This window comes from Aquarana catesbeiana, linkage group LG01, assembly GCF_042186555.1.
Source record: "Aquarana catesbeiana isolate 2022-GZ linkage group LG01, ASM4218655v1, whole genome shotgun sequence".
NCBI lineage: Eukaryota > Metazoa > Chordata > Amphibia > Anura > Ranidae > Aquarana > Aquarana catesbeiana.
This window is the reverse complement of record NC_133324.1, coordinates 642,452,868-642,471,521: the sequence shown is the minus strand read 5'-3', so window position 1 is coordinate 642,471,521 and position 18,654 is coordinate 642,452,868. Positions and strand designations below refer to the sequence as shown.

The window sequence follows — 18,654 nt, the reverse complement described above, 5'->3', positions numbered from 1 at the left end:
AGCAGTAATGTAGGAGTAGGAAAGCTGCAGCTAAGGCTAGTACAGAACTGACATGCCTGGAAGTGATAGTTGATGGTTGCACAAACTCAGTACACATTATGTAAGCAGCTTTAGTAGGGTGCAATTTAAGAGGTAGAGACCAGTCAGGCTTGAAATAGCCAGAAATTTTGTGGACACTCGATGCACACTGTGTTAACAGCTTTTAGGGTGCAATTTAAGTAAATAGTAGGCAGCTTTTATTGTGCAATAAAAATTATAGTGTATTATTTTAGAGACAATAGCCAGAAATGTTACACATGATCGATACACAGTATGTAAGCAATTTTTAGACCACAAATTAAGAGGGAGACACCAAGCAGGTTTTATAATAAAATAAAAATTAGAGTGCAAGAGTTTAAAATAAATAGAGACAGAACATTATACAGTAAATGTGCTGTAAGCAGCTTTTTTCAAAAGCGGGTGAGGCATGTTTATTAAAAAAAAAAAAAAAAATCAAGTTTATTCTTTCACAAACAATATTGTACAGTTGATGCACTGTATGTTAGCATATTTATAATGCCACAATTTCTGAGGGATAGACAAGGCTTTAATCAATAAATAAAAATGAGACTGTTATTTTACAGGAAATAGCCCCATATATTGTAAAGTCAATGCCTTGCATATACGCAGCTTTTTTAGACTGCAATTTCTGAGGATGAGATAAGGCAAGTTATAATCAAGAAATATTAGTGAGAGAGCATGATTTCACATAAAATATCTAGACATATTGTACAGTTGATGCATTTTGTGTAATTTGCTTTTTTTTAGGCAACAGGTTGAGAGGGAGAGATGAGCCAAGCTTTAATCAAGCAACAAAAATGAGACTGAATTATTTTAGAGACAACAGCTAAAAATATTAAACACTCACTGGATAGTATGTAAGCAGCTTAATTAGGCTGCTATATAAGGGGATGAGACTAGGCACTTTTTCCAATAAACAAATATTATAGTATATTATTTCAGAGAGACGATAGCCACAAAAGTCTTAGATTGTATGAGCACTGAAATAGGCTGCCACCTAGGAGACACAGAGCAAACTTACCCTAGAGCAAACAGACATTTTGTACCTGAGGCCCAGCTGTTGAAACATTATGGGGTTTATTTACTAAAGGCAAATCCACTTTGTACTACAAGTGCACTGCAAGTGCACTTGGAAGTGCATTCGCTGTAGATCTGAGGGGGACATGCAAGGAAAATAAAAAACTGAATGGTAGAGACTCATTCAGGTTGACTCTATTTAGTTCCAGAAGTAGAGGGGAAGTCACCCATACTACTGCTGGAACACAGTTCCTTTTACTGTATGTAGCTGAAACTGCAACAGTATATTGCACACACAATGGCCACATAGTTATGTAAAGGAAATAGTTTATTTGGGCCAGCTTGACCCAAACAAACTAATTAGATTCACAGCAATACAGGAGCTCTATTTTAACACTGTGTAATTTGTTAATAAATTTGGCTTTTAGGATAATGCCAGAAATAAAAAGAGGCAACTCAGTAATATATACAAATATACATGGTGGAAGGGGCACTTGAGGAAGGTTAAGACCTCTGGATAAACCTGCCCAGCTATGAATATATTAAGGACAGGTAAAACTTCCTGTTTCCAGCAGAATTCAATTGTGTTACTAGCATGTTGTGCAATCCATGTTTTACTCATTGCCAGTAGTTATTTATAATGTATAATAGTGTTCTGAAAGTCATTGCTTAAGTGTCACTACGTGACCATTGATCCATTGAAGTGTCACATTTTCTTATTGAATGCTGGAGGTCAAAATCAATGTGTTTATACACTACATGCAGCAATATAGATTCAACTGTTGTTTAAAATACATTTGTAACTAAGTAAGATAAGATAAGTAAGTAAGATATGTATTAAACAAAAGCAACAACAGTTTGATAGAAAACTCTACAAACATTACAAAGTAAACATTTGTCAACAAGATATTATACACTAAATAAGGTCTTTTCTGTAATAATTTCACGTTGGAATGCACATTATTTTTCCTCTATATGTAGGGCGGTTGTGTATATATTGTATAAACACACATAGCAGGTGAGACGGTGGAGTACCGGCACACTGAGGGAGACACAGGGGACAGTCGCACATATGTGGCTATTTATTTATCTTGACATTTTATGTGTCTATGCTTTTAATGTGCTTGCGAGTATCTTTTTGAGGAATACATTTTAAGTTGTTTTTATGGTAATACACTATTGGAGTTCTTCTTGTCTGATATTTGAGGGACCACTGAATGCAAAGCTTTTGGATTATGAAGGAGTACAAGTGGGTATGAAGAAACACCAGAGCAAGTGATTTAAAACAAGCAAGTTTTGCCGATCATTTATACTGTATGTGGTTCAAAACTATCTGATACTCACCTTTTTGAGCGGTGAAGCACTCTTGGTCGCTAATTGAAGTGTAATATCTGCACTCTGTGGTTTTTTTTCTACACTCAATCTCAACTTATATTTTTGTAGGACTGTTTGGGACTTGCTTATTAATAGAGAAACTTAAAGTGTAAGTAAACCCTCCTATCGTTTTCTGCCAAGGAAGCTGCCATCTTTGCCTCTGTTTAATCTACAACTGCCATGATGCTGCACATGTGATCAGTTATGACACCAGCCATTGGATGGCTTGACAGTTTGGTGGAGAGCACATCCAATGGGAGTGTTACATTTCCGGCATGTGCCGGAAATGAAGCAGTTTTATGGATGGGTTTACTTCCGCTTTAAGTATCCAGCGCCTCCTGAAATCTACTTTTGATTTCTTTTGTTTATGATTGTTATATAATTAAATTGGTTCTAAAGGCAGAAGGTTTTTATCTTAATGCATTCTATTGCATTCTTCTGTTGTCAAAGTCAGTGAGCCAATGAGGAGCGGGAGGGGGCAGGGCCAATCCGCGTCTCCGTGTCTGAATGGACACACAGAGCAGCAGGTCAGCTCAGGTGCCCCCATAGCAAGCTGCTTGCAGTGGGGGCACCCAGCAGGAGGGAGAGGCCAGGAGCACCGGCAGGGGACCTGAGAAGAGGAGGATCTGGGCTGCACCAGTGCATAGAGCAGGTAAGTATAACATGTTTGTTCTTTTTAAACAAAAAAAATAGAGCCTTTAACCTCTTAAGGCTGGAGCTTCGGTCCCTTTAAGAGGTTTATGATGCTGGGAGGTGGGCGCGGCTTATGATCACATGACCAACGTAATTGGCTGTCACATGGGCCAAAAACTCCCGATCGCAGAGAGCGATCAGGAGCTTTCAGTTAGGCGATGGTAACTGTGTTGGCACAGGTATAATAGGGGCGACTCACGCAAATATTCAGCCCCTCAGCACTAAGGACCAGGTGCCGAGAGGCTGCATATTTGCCAAGGGGTTAATATCACTTTAAGGAGGCTGCAGAAATCTAGTCACATTTATTTTATGGAGTTGTAGTAATTTATAAATGTAATTGTGGTTAACACTATTTTTTAGATATGCTCAGTTTTATATTAACCCCTTCACGCCGACGTAACACAAATATGCAGGCTTCGGCTTGAAGGGGCTGTACTGGGGTGATGCATGCAGCTGCACGCATCACCCCAGTACCGTTTTTTAGAGCGGACGGTCGACTTTCTTGCCCTAACAAATGATGCGGCCAAACAGCCGCTCAGCTGTTATTACAAGCAGCCGGAGGGGATGTCCCCCCCGCCACCTTCCACGGCTCTCCTGGGCTCTCCCGTCTCACCGGGAGACCCCGAACGACCAGCTGGCACATCCTCCGGCTGGCGAGACCCGAACTAAGCCGGAATCAGCTTCGATTGGGTCTCAGATCTAGTAACCCAGGAAGCGATATCATGACTTCCGGTTTACTGAAGACTTAAAGGCGCCAAATTTTAAAAAAATTACATTATTCAAAACTGCCAAACTTGGCGTTGTGAATGCTTTTAAGTGCAAAGGAGGGATTTGGGGTCTTATACTGTATACCACAGATCCCTCCATAAAGAGTGGCTAACACTGCCTTTTGCTGTCACATTCCATGTGACAGCAATAAAAGTGATCAGAAAATGTTTTTTTAAAGGGACAGCATGACATGATGTTAGGTATCTATTTACCTGGCATAACATCATCTTTCACATTTTGCAAAAAAAATGGGCTAATGCCCCATACACACGATAGGATTTTCCGGCGGAAAATGTTTGATAGGTGCTAGTTGTCGGAAATTCCGACCGTGTGTAGGCTCCATCGGACATTTTCCATCGGAATTTCCGTCACACAAAATTTGAGAGCTGGTTCTCAAATTTTCCGACAACAAAATCCGTTGTCGGAAATTCCGATCGTGTGTACACAATTCCGACGCACAAAGTTCCACGCATGCTTGGAATCAAGCAGAAGAGCAGCACTGGATATTGAACTTCATTTTTCTCGGCTCGTCGTACGTGTTGTATGTCACCGTGTTCTTAATGTTCGGAATTTCCAACCAACTTTGTGTGACCGTGTGTATGCAAGGCAAGTTTGAGCCAACATGCGTCGGAAAAAAAACATGGATTTTGTTGTCAGAAAATCCTATCGTGTGTACAGGGCATAACTTTACTCTTTTGGTTGTTTGTAGCTCATGAAAGTGTATTTCTTCCAAAAAAATTGCATTTGAAAGACCGCTGTGCAAATACCTTGTGACATAAAGTAGTGCAACAATCTCTATTTTATTCTCTAGGGTCTCTGCTAAAAAAATATACATAATGTTTGGTGTTCTAAGTAATTTTCAACAAAAAATATGGATTTTAACTTGTAAGCTACAAGTGTCAGAAAAAGCCTTAAAGGAGTTGTAAAGGCCAGAGGCTTTTTATTTTAATGCATTCCATGCATTAAGATAAAAAACCTTTTGTGTGTAGCAGCTCCCCAGCACCCCCTAATTATGCACCTGAGCCTCATCTCTCTCCAGCATTGTCCAAGAATGTCTAAGCCATCCTGATAGGCTGAGACACAGCAGTGGTGCCATTGGCTCTCGCAGCTGTCAATCAAAGTCAGTCAGCCAATCAGGGGAGAGAGGGGCCGGGGCCGGGTTGGGGCTTCATGTCTGAATGGACGCACGGAGCTGTGACTCGGCTCAGGTGCCCCTAAAGGAAGCTGCTGATTGTGGGGGCACTCGATAGGAGGGAGGGGCGAGGAGCAGCAAAGATCTGCTCCTGACCCAAGAATACCCGAGAAGAGGAGGATCTGGGCTGCTCTGTGCAAAACCAACTGCACAGAGGAGGTAAGTATAACATGTTTGTTATTTTATTTCATTTTTTTAACCACTTCAATACAGGGCACTTATACACCTTCCTGCCCAGACCAATTTTCAGCTTTCAGCGCTGTTGCAGTTTGAATCACAATTGTGCGGTTATCCATCACTGTACCCAAACTAAATTTTTATCATTTTGTTCCCACAAATAGAGCTTTCTTTTGGTGGTATTTGATCACCTCTACGGTTTTTATTTTTAGCTAAACAAATAAAAAAAGTCCGAAAATTTTGAAAAAAAATAAAACTTTTGCTTTTGTTTCTGTTATAAAATGTTGTAAATAAGTACGTTTTTTCTTTCACTGATAGGCACTGATAAGGCGGCACTGACAGGCACTGATAAGGTGGCACTGATGAGGTGGCACCAATGATGAGCACTGACGATGGGCACTGATATGCGGCACTGATGGGTACTGGTAGGCGGCACTGATGGGTGGCACTGATATGCAGCCCTGATGGGCATTGATAGGCGGCACTGATGGGCACTCATGGGTGGCACTGGTGGGCACTGATGGGCACTGATAGGTGATACTGATGGGCACTGAAAGGCTCCAAAGATGCGTTCTTATGGGTGGCACTGATAGGCGGCACTACTGGGCACTGCTGGGCACTGATAGGCGGCACTGATGGGCATTGATACGTGGTACTGATGGGCACTGATACGCGCACTGATAGGCATCCCTGGTGGCACTGGCAGTGGTAGGCATTGTGAGTGGGCACTAATTGGCAGCTGCCTGGGCATTGTTTGGCAACTGCCTGGGCACAGATTGGTATTTCCCTGGGGTTCTAGGGGGGCATACCTGGTGGTCTAGTGTGGATGGCCATCCTGGTGGTCCTGGGTGGCATGATGGTGGTCCTGGGTGGGATCCGAGGGGGGCTGTGCTGTGCTGATAAACAATCAGATAAACAATCAGCACAGACCCCCCATGCCAGGAGAGCAGCCGATCGGCTATCCTCTACTCACGTCTGTCAGACACAAGTGAGGAAAAGCCGATCACCGGCTTTTCCTATTTACATCGTGATCAGCCGTGATTGGACACGGCTGATTACGTGGTAAAGAGTCTCTGTGAGAGACTCTTTACCTAGATCGGAGTTGTGGTGTGTCAGACTGACACACCGCAACAAAGATCGCTACGATGCGCGCCCCCGGGGGTGCGCAGCAGCTTAATATCCTGAGGATGTCATATGACGCCCAGTCAGGATATTGAAACCACTTTGCCACCGTCATTCTGCTATATGGCGGGCGGCAAGTGGTTAAACGAGACTTTACAATCACTTTAAGCAGGAAGGGGTTTAAAGGAATTATTATCAGATAAGGCTTAAAGTGCGGTGCTGTAAAGGATATATTATAAACCTTCTTACCTGAACCTTATGATTTTTACCTGCATAAGATATGCATTATTTATATAGTTTCATAGTGTTGTATGCTGTTCTGTGTACACAGCTAGTAGTAGAGTACAGCTTCACATTCCAGCATCTGAAGTTTCCATTTGTGTGCAAACATGAAGGATGGCACTGCACAGGTTAATGCGTGACCTCAGTAGTCAGAGAACTAACACTTCCTGTGAAGAAACTATATACCCTTCAAACCCAGGGTGTCTCGTATAATGCTCTGCATGTGAGAACTAAACGGTAATTAAATCTGAAATAGACACAAAGAGCCAGAGCAATTAACAGAGAGCTCACCATGCAGTTTCATATCATTAGCACTCTCACATTTGTGATGCCACACTGAGGAAAAGGCAAATCATGCATTGGATGCTGTGTGTCTCAACCAGAACAACAAGTTGCCTACCCTTAGGGGCAAGCTAGGTTGGTTAATACATGGATATAGGGGAATCGATCAGTCATGACTCATGACCCTACAAAGTGCAGCCACAACATGTGAGCCCATCATTCCAAGGTAAGGCAAACAAACAACACAGAGAATATAACTACACTAATACCTAGTTAAAACTATGAAAACATTTGAAAGTGTATGATGTATTTAAATAAAACCTGTGCTTTACCAACACAAGGAAAGAAACAGGCTTGCTTTATAACCCCCATCTCTCCAGCAGCTCTCCAGGGGAGTGAAGAAAATATCCAGGTATGGGCAGGGCTGTCTTTAAGATTGATCGGACCCTGGGCAAACATTTTTTTGCCCCCCCCAGCTAGACTCAAAATGAGTTTACTGCAGCAGATCAGGTAGCGATTGTGATTGGCTGCTAGAGGTTACAGCACATAATTTCTGCTTGCTGATTGGTTGCTAGAGGTTACAAAACATCATTACTGCTCACTAATTAGTTTCTAGAGGTTACTGCAAATCATTATTGCTCACTGATTGGTTGCTAGAGGTTACTGCACATCATAACCCCTGCATCAAATTGCGGGTGTGGCCAAACTACACTAGCATTAAGGGGTGCACTATGTACAGAGTGCAGGGTTGAGAGGTGCACTACATAAAGAGTGCATTTAGATGTGCTACATACAGGGTTGAAGGGTGCACTATGTACAGAATGCAGTGTTCAGGGGTACGCTAGGTACAGAGTGCAGGGATGCGCTATTTATAGAGTGCAGGGTTAGGGGGGTATGCTAGGTGCAGAGTGCAAGGTTGAGGGGTGCGCTATGTGCAGAATGCTGGGTTGAGGGGTACGCTAATTGCAGAGTGCATGGGTTGAGGGGAACACTATGTGCAGAGTGCAGGGTTGAGGGGAATACTACGTGCAGAGTGCAGGGTTCATGGGTGCGCTACATACAGAGTGCAGTGTTCAGGGATGAGCTGTGTACAGAGTGCAGGGTTAAGGAGTGCGCTATGTGCAGGGGTGAGGTAGGTGCAGAGTGCAGGGATGAGGTGGGTGCAGAGTGCAGGAGTGAGGTGGGTGCAGAATGCATAGTGCAGGGGGTGAATGCAGAGTGCAGGGGGTGAGGTGGGTGCAGAGTGCAGGGGGTGCGGTGGGTGTAGGTTGCAGGTGGTGAAGTGGGTGCAGAGTACAGAGGTGCATGGATCTCCTCCACCCCAGATTCCATTACAGAGCTCCACACTCCACTCCCCCCCAAGTACAAGGCAAGACTCTCCTCCCACAAAGCCCCCCCATTCCAGTACAGAGTTTTCCTCTGTCCCAAATGCTACTCACAGCATGTTGTCCTCCGATGTCCGTGCAGCATGCCAGTTCCAGAGGCAGATTCCCAAGCCCCTTCTTCCTCTGCTCTCATAGATCGTGTGTGTACCAGAATTATCAGAGCGGCCACCGGGAGAGGAGCACTGTCACTTGGAAATACAGAAGCAGCGCTGGTGGCCGTGCCAAAGAGAACATCCCTGACTTCCCTGAATACCCTTGACGGCTTAGAGAGGGTGAGCTACAAAAAATGGACAGACTGACAGGAGTTGTAGGGGCCTGAAATGCTGGTCACCTGATGGATACTAGATAGCGTTGGCAGATGAGGCCAAATTGCTGAGGCAATATGCAGCGAAAGCCGGAGACATGAACCTATGAAACCTTCCCACCCTTGGTAGAAGCCCTTGGAATACTCTGGATAAAGAACCATTGGCCAGATCGAACACCTGTGACCAAGCTTGCCCCCACTTCTACATGCCACTGTAAAGAAATTCCAACATCACCTGCAGGCGTACTGAGAAGAGCAGGAGCCACAGCTGACACCTCTGCGCAAGCCGAGCGGCTATGATCCCCTCCAACCTGTCTAACAATTAGCATGGACGTAAGATCGCATTAAGTACTGCATGAACTGGGTTGAAGAATCATGCATGGCATGTGCTGCACTGGTGGATGGAAGAGGTTGAGACGGAGTTCAGATTAACTACCTAAAATACTTCCCCCCCAGCAGAGGCCGGGAAAGGGGTACACCAGCGATAAAACTCAGCTGTGAGTTTGGTATGGTCCCACCCCTTAATGCTGGGGTGCTACCATGCACTGAAACCCCCATGTGGTGGTGGAGGGATGAATGTGAATTGGCTGCTTCCGAAATGCACGACATGCCCTGATCTAAGGAAACACAAACTAGAGAAATGAGAACAGACAACCAACCCACGAAAACAACACTACCCCTATGTACCTAACAAGTATGAGGATGTAGGTGCAGAAATGACAAGACCAACAGCACATGAATGTGAACCTAAAGATGACATGCCCCTAGTGTATGTAGTGAGCGAGCCCGAGCAACCTGCAGCTCCAAGACAGGTAATTAAAAATGAACACTCAGGGCTGATGTACCCACAGACTGTGGTGCGTAGTTGTAAAGGTGTAATGGTGAACGTGCACGTATGATGTATGTTATACGGGCGAGAAGATTGTGGGACGACAATCAATTAAAAACGAAACCTCAGCCCGTATGGGTCCGTAGACGTGACAGACCCTGGATGTGAGCCCTAGCTAACAGAAATGCTACCAATAAAAAGCTACTACAGAACAACAGAGACATGTAAAACAATCCTTCAGGGCTAGTGTACCCACAGACCGTGGTGGGTAGGCGTACAAGTGTAATGAAATTAGCGCGCATCGTATGACGTATGTTATACGGGTGAGAAGATTGTGAGACGACAATCAATTGAAAATTAAACCTCAACCCGTATGGATCCGTAGACGTGACAGATCCTAGATGTGAGCACTAGCTAACAGAAATGCTACGACAGGGAAATGCTACAAATGAAATGCTACGAATGGAAATTGCTATGACAGGAAAAACTATGACAGAAAGCTATGAACGAAAAGCTACAACGACAGAATTGCTACGAATGAAAAGCTATGATGACAGAAGTGCTACGACAGGAAAAAGCTTATGACAGGAAAATGCTACGAATGAAATGCTTATGACAGGAAAATGCTGCGACAGGAAATTCTACGAATGAAATCCTACAACAAGAAAATGCTACGAATGAAATGCTGTGACAGGAAAATGCTACAAATTAAATGCTGCGACAGGAAAATGCTACGAATGAAATGCTACGATAGGAAAATGCTACGAATGAAATGCTACGACAGGAAAATGCTAGGAATGAAATGCTACTGACAGTGAATGCTAACGACAGGAAAATGCTGCTAATGACAGGAAAATTCTAACGACAGGGAAATGCTAATGACAGGAAAATGCTGACGACAGGAAAATGCTAATGACAGGAAAATGCTAACGACAGGAAAATTCTACCACCGGAAAATGCTTGCGACAGGAACATGCTACGACCGGAAAAACTACGACAATGCTATGAACGAAAAGCTACAATGACAGAAATGCTGCGAATGAAAAGCTATGATAGAACATGCTAGTGACAGACCAGCTATGACAGAAACACGCTTCTGACAGACACTGCTATGATAGAACACGCTAATGACAGAAACTGCTATGCCAAACACGCCAATGACAGAACCGCTATGACAAACACGCTAATGACAGAACTGCTAAGACAAACACGCTAATGACAGAACCACTATGACAAACACGCTAATGACAGAACTGCTATCACAAACACGCTAATGACAGAACCGCTATGACAAACACGCTAATGACAGAACCGCTATGATAAACACGCTAATTGCAGAACCGCTATGACAAACACGCTAATTGCAGAACCGCTATGACAAACACGCTAATAACAGAACCGCTATGACAAACATGCTAATGACAGAACCGCTATGACAAACACGCTAATGACAGAATTTTTTCTTTTAATTTTATTAAAAAATTCCAGGAGTGGCAAAATCATAATATCAGATAAAACAGAACTCCTATCAATCATGAAAATTATTTGTAGCTGGCCATGGCAGTGGAGCTAACCCACCAACCAGCCCCCATCCTGGAACTGCCCTCAGTGACCCCCCTTCTGCAGCTTGAAAGGGGGGACTGACAGAAGAGCGACTAGATTTCTTGGGGAGAGCATGAGGAGCTGCGGTGCAGAGGACTGGAGGGACGGAGACTAGGAGGAGCTGGAATGCAGTCGGCTGGAGGGGTGGAGCTCCGCCCCCAGAGTACACCACCTCCCTAGTGAAACCGAGCCCAGCAAACCCTGGGAGAAATGGATAGGTGGATGGGCGGACGCCCCCCTAACACCCCCTGACGCTGGCGTGACTAGGGAGAAGTGGGTGGACGGACGCCCCCCATACCCCCCGCGTGAGCACCGGGGAAAGCAGGTGGCGCCTCCCCGCAGATGCCGGATACAGCATGTACATGTGGGCAGGCGGTCCCCATGATACCCAGCGTGCGCACCGGGAGAGCGGGCCCCTCGATGGTGCTGGATTGCGCACTAGATGCATGGGTGAACGGTCTCCCAATGGTACCCAGCGTGAGCCCGGGAGAGGAACCGCCACCACTGCTGGCGCCAAACACCGCACTGAACCGGAAGTGACATGCATCGGCAGGAAATGGTCCGACGAAGGATCTGATGGAGGAGGAGGAGGGATATATAGCCCTCAGACTCCTCCTACAAATACAGGCTAGCCTTCAACTTATTCTTCTTTACATTTTCTCCTCCTTTATCATCATGGTTTCAATTTACTCTTTTACTTTTTAAATTTTTTGTCCACGAAGCACTAATTTCTAAGCCGTTCCCAAGGTTGTTTCTTTTTGAAAAACATTTCCTGAAATGTAGGCAACAGGGTAATTTCTACATGATAAAGAATCATTTTTATCTATGAAGGTCAGACTGAAGATTATTGGAACCTGCGGCTCATTGCTTTGCAAATTTGCATCGATCCAGGGTGAATGTTGCAATTTTGCAAAACAATGTGCATGGTCAAGGCAGCAGCATTCATGGGGGTGCTGAAAATATTTTTTGGGCAGGTGCTTTAGTTCACCAGAGCACCCTCCTACCACTGCCCCTGAAACTGAGAGTGTTTTTGTGTGGAGCTTTTTGCACGACTTGGACACCTATTTGTGGACTTTAACCAATTGTTCATACTTTGCAGATTGTTCACAAATGCTGGATTATACCGTCAAGATATTTATTTTGCACTGGTCACTTTATATGATTTTTGATTCTGCATCGAGATCAATAAGGGTTGTTACATCTATTAGGGGTTCATTGTTTGCACTATACAGCGTTATGTATTTTTATTCATTATTGCACATAGAGAGTGATAATGGTTGTTACTAGGGTTGCGCCGATACTGAGTATTTGCACAAGTATTGGTACTCATGCAAATGCACCGATACCTGGAACCGATAGTTTCAAGCTCAGTTCTTTGAGCTGAAAAGACAACAAAAAAGTGTGGCGCTAAACAATATGTGATGCTACTATATGCAAGTCAATGGAAAATAAGAGAGTCAATAGCATCTACTGCAAGCATATAGTCCTTTACGGAACATCAAAGGCACATGGTCTCTGTGACAACGTGTAAAAACACAATGTTGGAGAATAATAAGAAAATCTTGACCGAAATTCTGCTCACCACCACCAAGAGTTGGAGAGGCTTACCGGATGAGGTGGACCCAATGGGGCATACGCCGGACTGGGTCAGACAAGGCTTAGGTGGTAAGTGGCTGTGTGTACTCCGATGAGGATACGGTCTCACGAATGAGTAGTGTTCGTCCAGTGAAGCCGGGAGCTTGAGAGATGTGCACAATCTCACAGATGAGGGTTTTGAGGAAGTGATGGGGTATTACACAGGAAGACCCCTCAAAACAACATTCACCGGACCAGATTTTGATGCAGAAGGATAAAAAAAGAAAAAAAGGGCCACATAGTGTAAATCCAAAAACTAAAATATTTATTGCGGATAAAAAAGATGTACACTCACATGTAGATCCAAGACTAAAACAGCGCTGTTAAGAGTAAAAGTGGCGACAATGGGGTCCTGCCCGACGCGTTTCGTCCTAAAAGACGTCATCAGGGGGTCCTGATGACGTCTTTTAGGACGAAACGCGTCGGTCAGGACCCCATTGTCGCCACTTTTACTCTTAACAGCACTGTTTTAGTCTTGGATCTACATGTGAGTGTACATCTTTTTTATCCGCAATAAATATTTTAGTTTTTGGATTTACACTATGTGGCCCTTTTTTTATCCTTCTGCATCAAAATCTGGTCCGGTGAATGTTGTTTTGAGGGGTCTTCTTGTGTAATACCCCATCACTTCCTCAAGACCCTCATCTGTGAGATTGTGCACATCTCTCAAGCTCCCGGCTTCACTGGATGAACACTACTCATTCGTGAGACCGTATCCTCATCGGAGTACACACAGCCACTTACCACCTAAGCCTTGTCTGACCCAGTCCGGCGTATGCCCCATTGGGCCCACCTCATCCGGTAAGCCTCTCCAACTCTTGGTGGTAGTGAGCAGAATTTCGGTCAAGATTTTCTTATTATTCTCCAACATTGTGTTTTTACACGTTGTCACAGAGACCATGTGCCTTTGATGTTCCGTAAAGGACTATATGCTTGCAGTAGATGCTATTGACTCTCTTATTTTCCATTGACTTGCATATAGTAGCATCACATATTGTTTAGCGCCACACTTTTTTGTTGTCTTTTCCATTTATACTTTGTTGGTCGTGTTGGCTGCTTCTATGTTTCTCAGTCTTGGGTAGCGCAGAATTTTTCCATATCTCAGTTCTTTGAGCTGTCAGTGGGTCTCCCCTGTTGACAGCTAAAGTGTTAAAGAAGTCCGGTAATCGGAGCTGTAAAAAAAAAAAAAAAGCAGCTGGAACATTCAAGCTGTAACATTGCTCAGCTTGAAACACTAAAATAAAAAGTCTTTTTGTATCTTTCTGTTTTTTCACCTGCAGATCAAAGGGATGAACAAATGTTCCTCTGTTTAACCCCTTAATAACTCTTAATTTACTCTAATCAGTCTTAGTTAACTCCCTATTCTATTGTTAGTAAATATTTTTGCACATATATATTAACATATATTTACACATTTCACATTGAAAAAGTGCTAAATTAAAAACAAAAATCATCATTTCATTTGTAAATAACTTCTCAATGCTTTGTACCATTGCTGACAGCTGAAGTGAAAACAAAACAGTTGTGGTAGGTATTGGAAATTGGTATCGGCGAGTACTAAAAAAAAAGTATCGGTACTTGTACTCGTAAAAAAAGTGGTATCGGTGCATCCCTAGTTACATTTATTTGGGGTTTATTATTTGCAGTTGTCTTATTTACAACTTATAGCACTGCATGTTGTTTTATTGATTAATAAAGCAGACAGTGTATTCTGTGTGGTCTCAGCCATATGGTTATTCAAGCATAAGATGATAGTCTAGTTGTATTTATCTGCCTGAGAAATAACATTTATTTTATACATGAATAGTTCATTAATTTTTTACTGTATACAGTATATTGTGTTATGATTGGAGATTAGTTGTTCAGAAGGAGATAACATTTGATTAACTTTATTGATTCATTCAGTAGGAGTGTTTTGATCTCCAGTCTTCTTTTAAGCTATAGATTAGGTTAGAAATCTTCTTATGGATGCATTATGAGAGAGTGATGACATATTAGCTGGAATTGAAGTGATGTTGAATGAAGAATGAAGAAAACTGTGTAAATTGTGTGAGAAATCAAATGTTAACCTCAGGATTTGCAAAAATAGCTTTATTAGGTGTAATTTATAACATACGCAATTTTCTCAGTGAAACTAAAATATTAAAACAACAAAGTAATTTTCTGACCAGGAATTTGATATATGTTGAACATAGTAAATTAGGAATACAATAAACATTTTCAAGAATAACATCATTTTTGCATAATAATTATTCATAGAAAAGAAGTAGGTTTTGCCTCTGGTGCTATCTTCATCTCTTTTCACATGTTGAAGGGATCTTGGGATTCTGTACTGGTGCACTGGATTACTGGGTAATCACTGAGTGCCTAAAACAGTTTTATGAAGGTTGGGGTTAAAATAAAGCCCACAGCAGGTTTTTGTATAGCATGAAATCTGGTTTCGTAGTTTAGCAATACTAGAAAAAAGTTTGCTGCAAAATTGACTAGAAAACAACAAACAGTTATAATGTACTTTTCTCAAATAATCCATATAGACTAACAAAGAGGAACAGGTTATATACAGACTAATGATAATATGTATCTGTTCTGTGGATCACGCAGACCCTGTAAATGTGTAGCCTGGATTTATATTGGAGGATTCTGCCTGATTACACTAGATAGTGAATTCCAGAACCTGACAGGAACATGGCATGTCTGACTGGACACACAGAGCAACGGCTCAGAAACGCATCTGCTTGTGTGCCCCCAGAGCAAGCTGCTTGCTCTGGGGGCACTCCACAGGAGGGAGGGGCCAGGAGCGCCAGTGGGGGACCCCAGAAGCAGAGGATTGCCGCTTTTTTTTGCCTTTAATATCACGTTAAGGTAAAGGTAAGGTAAATCACTTCACAGTGATTAGTCACTGTGAAGCCCGTCCGTGTTTTTTTTCTTTCTGCGAATGGAGTAGAAGAATACAATCTATCTTTCTTGCTGGAGGATTTCCAAGTGAAGACACACGGTGTAGTTATAAAATTCCTGTTTTACTTTTCCTTAAGCATTAGTATTTTTTCAGTAAACAGGTACATCCTGGACTATTTGTCGATAAATTCAGAAAAGACATTCAATATTGGTATTGTATTTCCACATATACCTTATGCTTGGACCATGAGGAAATATTAAAGGAGCCAAAAAGCCTTTTGCATCCTTCCCTATCTCCCATCATTGTTCAGCACTTTATGACCTTCTTTTTAATAAAAGGTCAGATAAATCTGGTGAATGATTTGGAGTCACTGGAATGCACATATGTAGGTTGTAAAGCAACAATTGTACACTTCATGTGTTAAATACACACTAATGAGGTTTATAGACTTTTAACTATGGTGTATTGATTTATATATTTTTTGAGTCATATGAAAGTACATTCTATTCTTTTTTTTTTAATAATCAAAATTGTATTCATTTATATAATACATAATACATTAACATTTATACAACGTACTATACCCCTACTTCAACCCGATAAATCCAAAAACATATTCTAATGTATTTATTCACACATTTTTATATTATAGTTTGTGATAACTTTGTTTAGCATTTGTGGTGAGGAGTTTTATGTAATTATGTAATTATTTATTTTTTTGACTGATTTAATGTTAGAGCTTTTATCAACAATTTTCATTATTTATATTTATTTACTATCTTAATTTTATAAACAGGGCACACCTATGATACTGGTAACACAGCATTATAACCTCTCTGAAGAAGCAGCACAGAAGAAACTGTTTGCTTTCACATTGGCTCAGGGGTCCTCAAACTTTTTAGACAGGGGGCCATTTCACGGTCCCTCAGACTGTTGGGGGGCCGCACTATAGTTTAAAAAAAAATGAAATAATTCCTATGCACACATCTTATTTGTAGTGCAAAAAAAAAAAAAAAACACACACACAGGAAAAAACAGTACACTATTTAAAATAAAGAACAATTGTAATCAATATGAACTTATCAGTATTTCACAGACTCCCCTCATTACAGAACCACTCCCAATCACAGACCCCCCCTCCCCATCACAGACTCACCCCATAACAAAGCCTACCCCATGACAGATCCCCCCCATCACAAAGCCCCCCAACACAAACTCCTCTCCATCACAAAGCCCCACATAACAGATTCCCCCCACTGTATATATCCACTGTATCCTGTGTAGCTAGATCTCACTGCAGACCATTATATATATATATATACACATCCCGGCTTTATATATATATATATATATATATATATATATATATATATATATACACTGTATCCTGTGTAGCTAGATCTGACTGCAGGCCATTCCTAATGTACATATTGAAATACACTTTCAGGGAGGCAGGCCAGGCAGGTTATTCAGTGATCTGCAGTGTATAAAATATATACACTGTCTCCTACATATCTATCCACTGCATTCTAGTCTAGCCAAGCCTATATCTGACTGCAGGCCATTGCTGGTGTACGTTTTCAAATACACTTTCAGGCAGGCAGGCAAGTGATTCAGTGATCTGCAGTGCATTAAATATATATACAGTCTCCAACATATATATATCCACTGCATTCCAGTGTAGCCAAGCCTATATCTAACTGCAGGCCATTGCTGGTGTACGTTTTCAAATACACTTTCAGGCAGGCAGGCAGGCAAGTGATTCAGTGATCTGCAGTGCATTAAATATATATATATAGTCTCCAACATATATATATCCACTGCATTCTAGTCTAGCCAAGCCTATATCTGACTGCAGGCTATTCCTGGTGTACGTTTTCAAATACACTTTCAGGCAGGCAGGCAGGTGATTCTGTGATCTACAGTGCATAAAATATATATACACTGTCTCCTACATATATATCCACTGCATTCTATTCTAGCCAAGCCTATATCTGACTGCAGGCCATTCCTGGTGTAATTTTTCTAGTAAACTTCAGGCGGTGTTTTGCTAAACCAATTTTACAGCATGTCTGAAAGACCACCAAGGAAAGGCAGACGCTCACAGACCACTAAAAGCGGGCAAGCAGGCTTTGTGTCTACAGCCAACAGTGCTGGTCGTGGACATGGTGCATCCTCAGCACGTAGCCGTGGGGCATGCTTGTCCTTTTTTTTGACAGCAGGCCGTGTTGAGCCACAACATGCAGAAGAGTTGGTAGAGTGGATCACAAAGCAGTCCTCATCCTCCTCATCCTCTGTCACCCAGGCTCAGAGAAGTTTGGCTGCCAATGCAGCTGCCAAAGCGGCCTATTCCATTGGCTCAATGGCATCAGTCACTCCTTTCCTAGCCCCACCATCATGTCCCGAGGAGTCCCCGAACTGTTCGACCACAGTGTCGGGTACATGTTGCAAGAGGATGCACGGCGTTTTGAAGGCTCTGATGATGGTATCCAGGTTGAGGAAGAAGGCAATAACGTGAGCCCAGAGAGAGGGGCTGCCCAAGAAGGACAAGAAACTGGCAGTCACGTTCCTCCAGCTGCAGCATACTGCCAGGTTTGCTCCAGTGGCAAGGAGGGAGGGGATGATGAGGTCACTGACACTACGTGGGTGCCTGATAGAAGAGGGGGGAGGAGGAACATCTCCAATGAGGCAGGATGCCCTCCAGGGGCCAGCTTAAGGACAGCCAACCAACTGCATCACACCGCAGAGCATGTGCAGGGCGCTGCTTATTCCGTGCGTTTTTTCAAAAGTTCTTTGGTGTGGGCCTTTTTTGAGACGTGTCAAGCAGATCGCACCATTGCTGTTTGCAACATATGTCTGAAGCGTATCAAGTGTGGCCAAAACAGCAGCCGCTTGGGCACCACAAGCTTGACCAGACATATGTCGAGCTCCCATGCAGTTCGTTGGCAAGAGTACTTAAAAGACCCACACCAAAAAACAAGGCGGACCTCTCCTTGCTCCTCATCAGCTGGGATTTCCAACCCCACTATACCTTCA

The 18,654-nt window shown here is 42.8% G+C and overlaps 1 protein-coding gene across 1 annotated transcript in view; it reads right to left on the bottom strand.

Annotated features, from left to right (window-relative positions):
* Window positions 1–18,654, bottom strand: part of LOC141109805 (melanopsin-B-like) — a 283,394-nt gene that overhangs the window by 101,477 nt on the left and 163,263 nt on the right. The window lies entirely within an intron of this gene.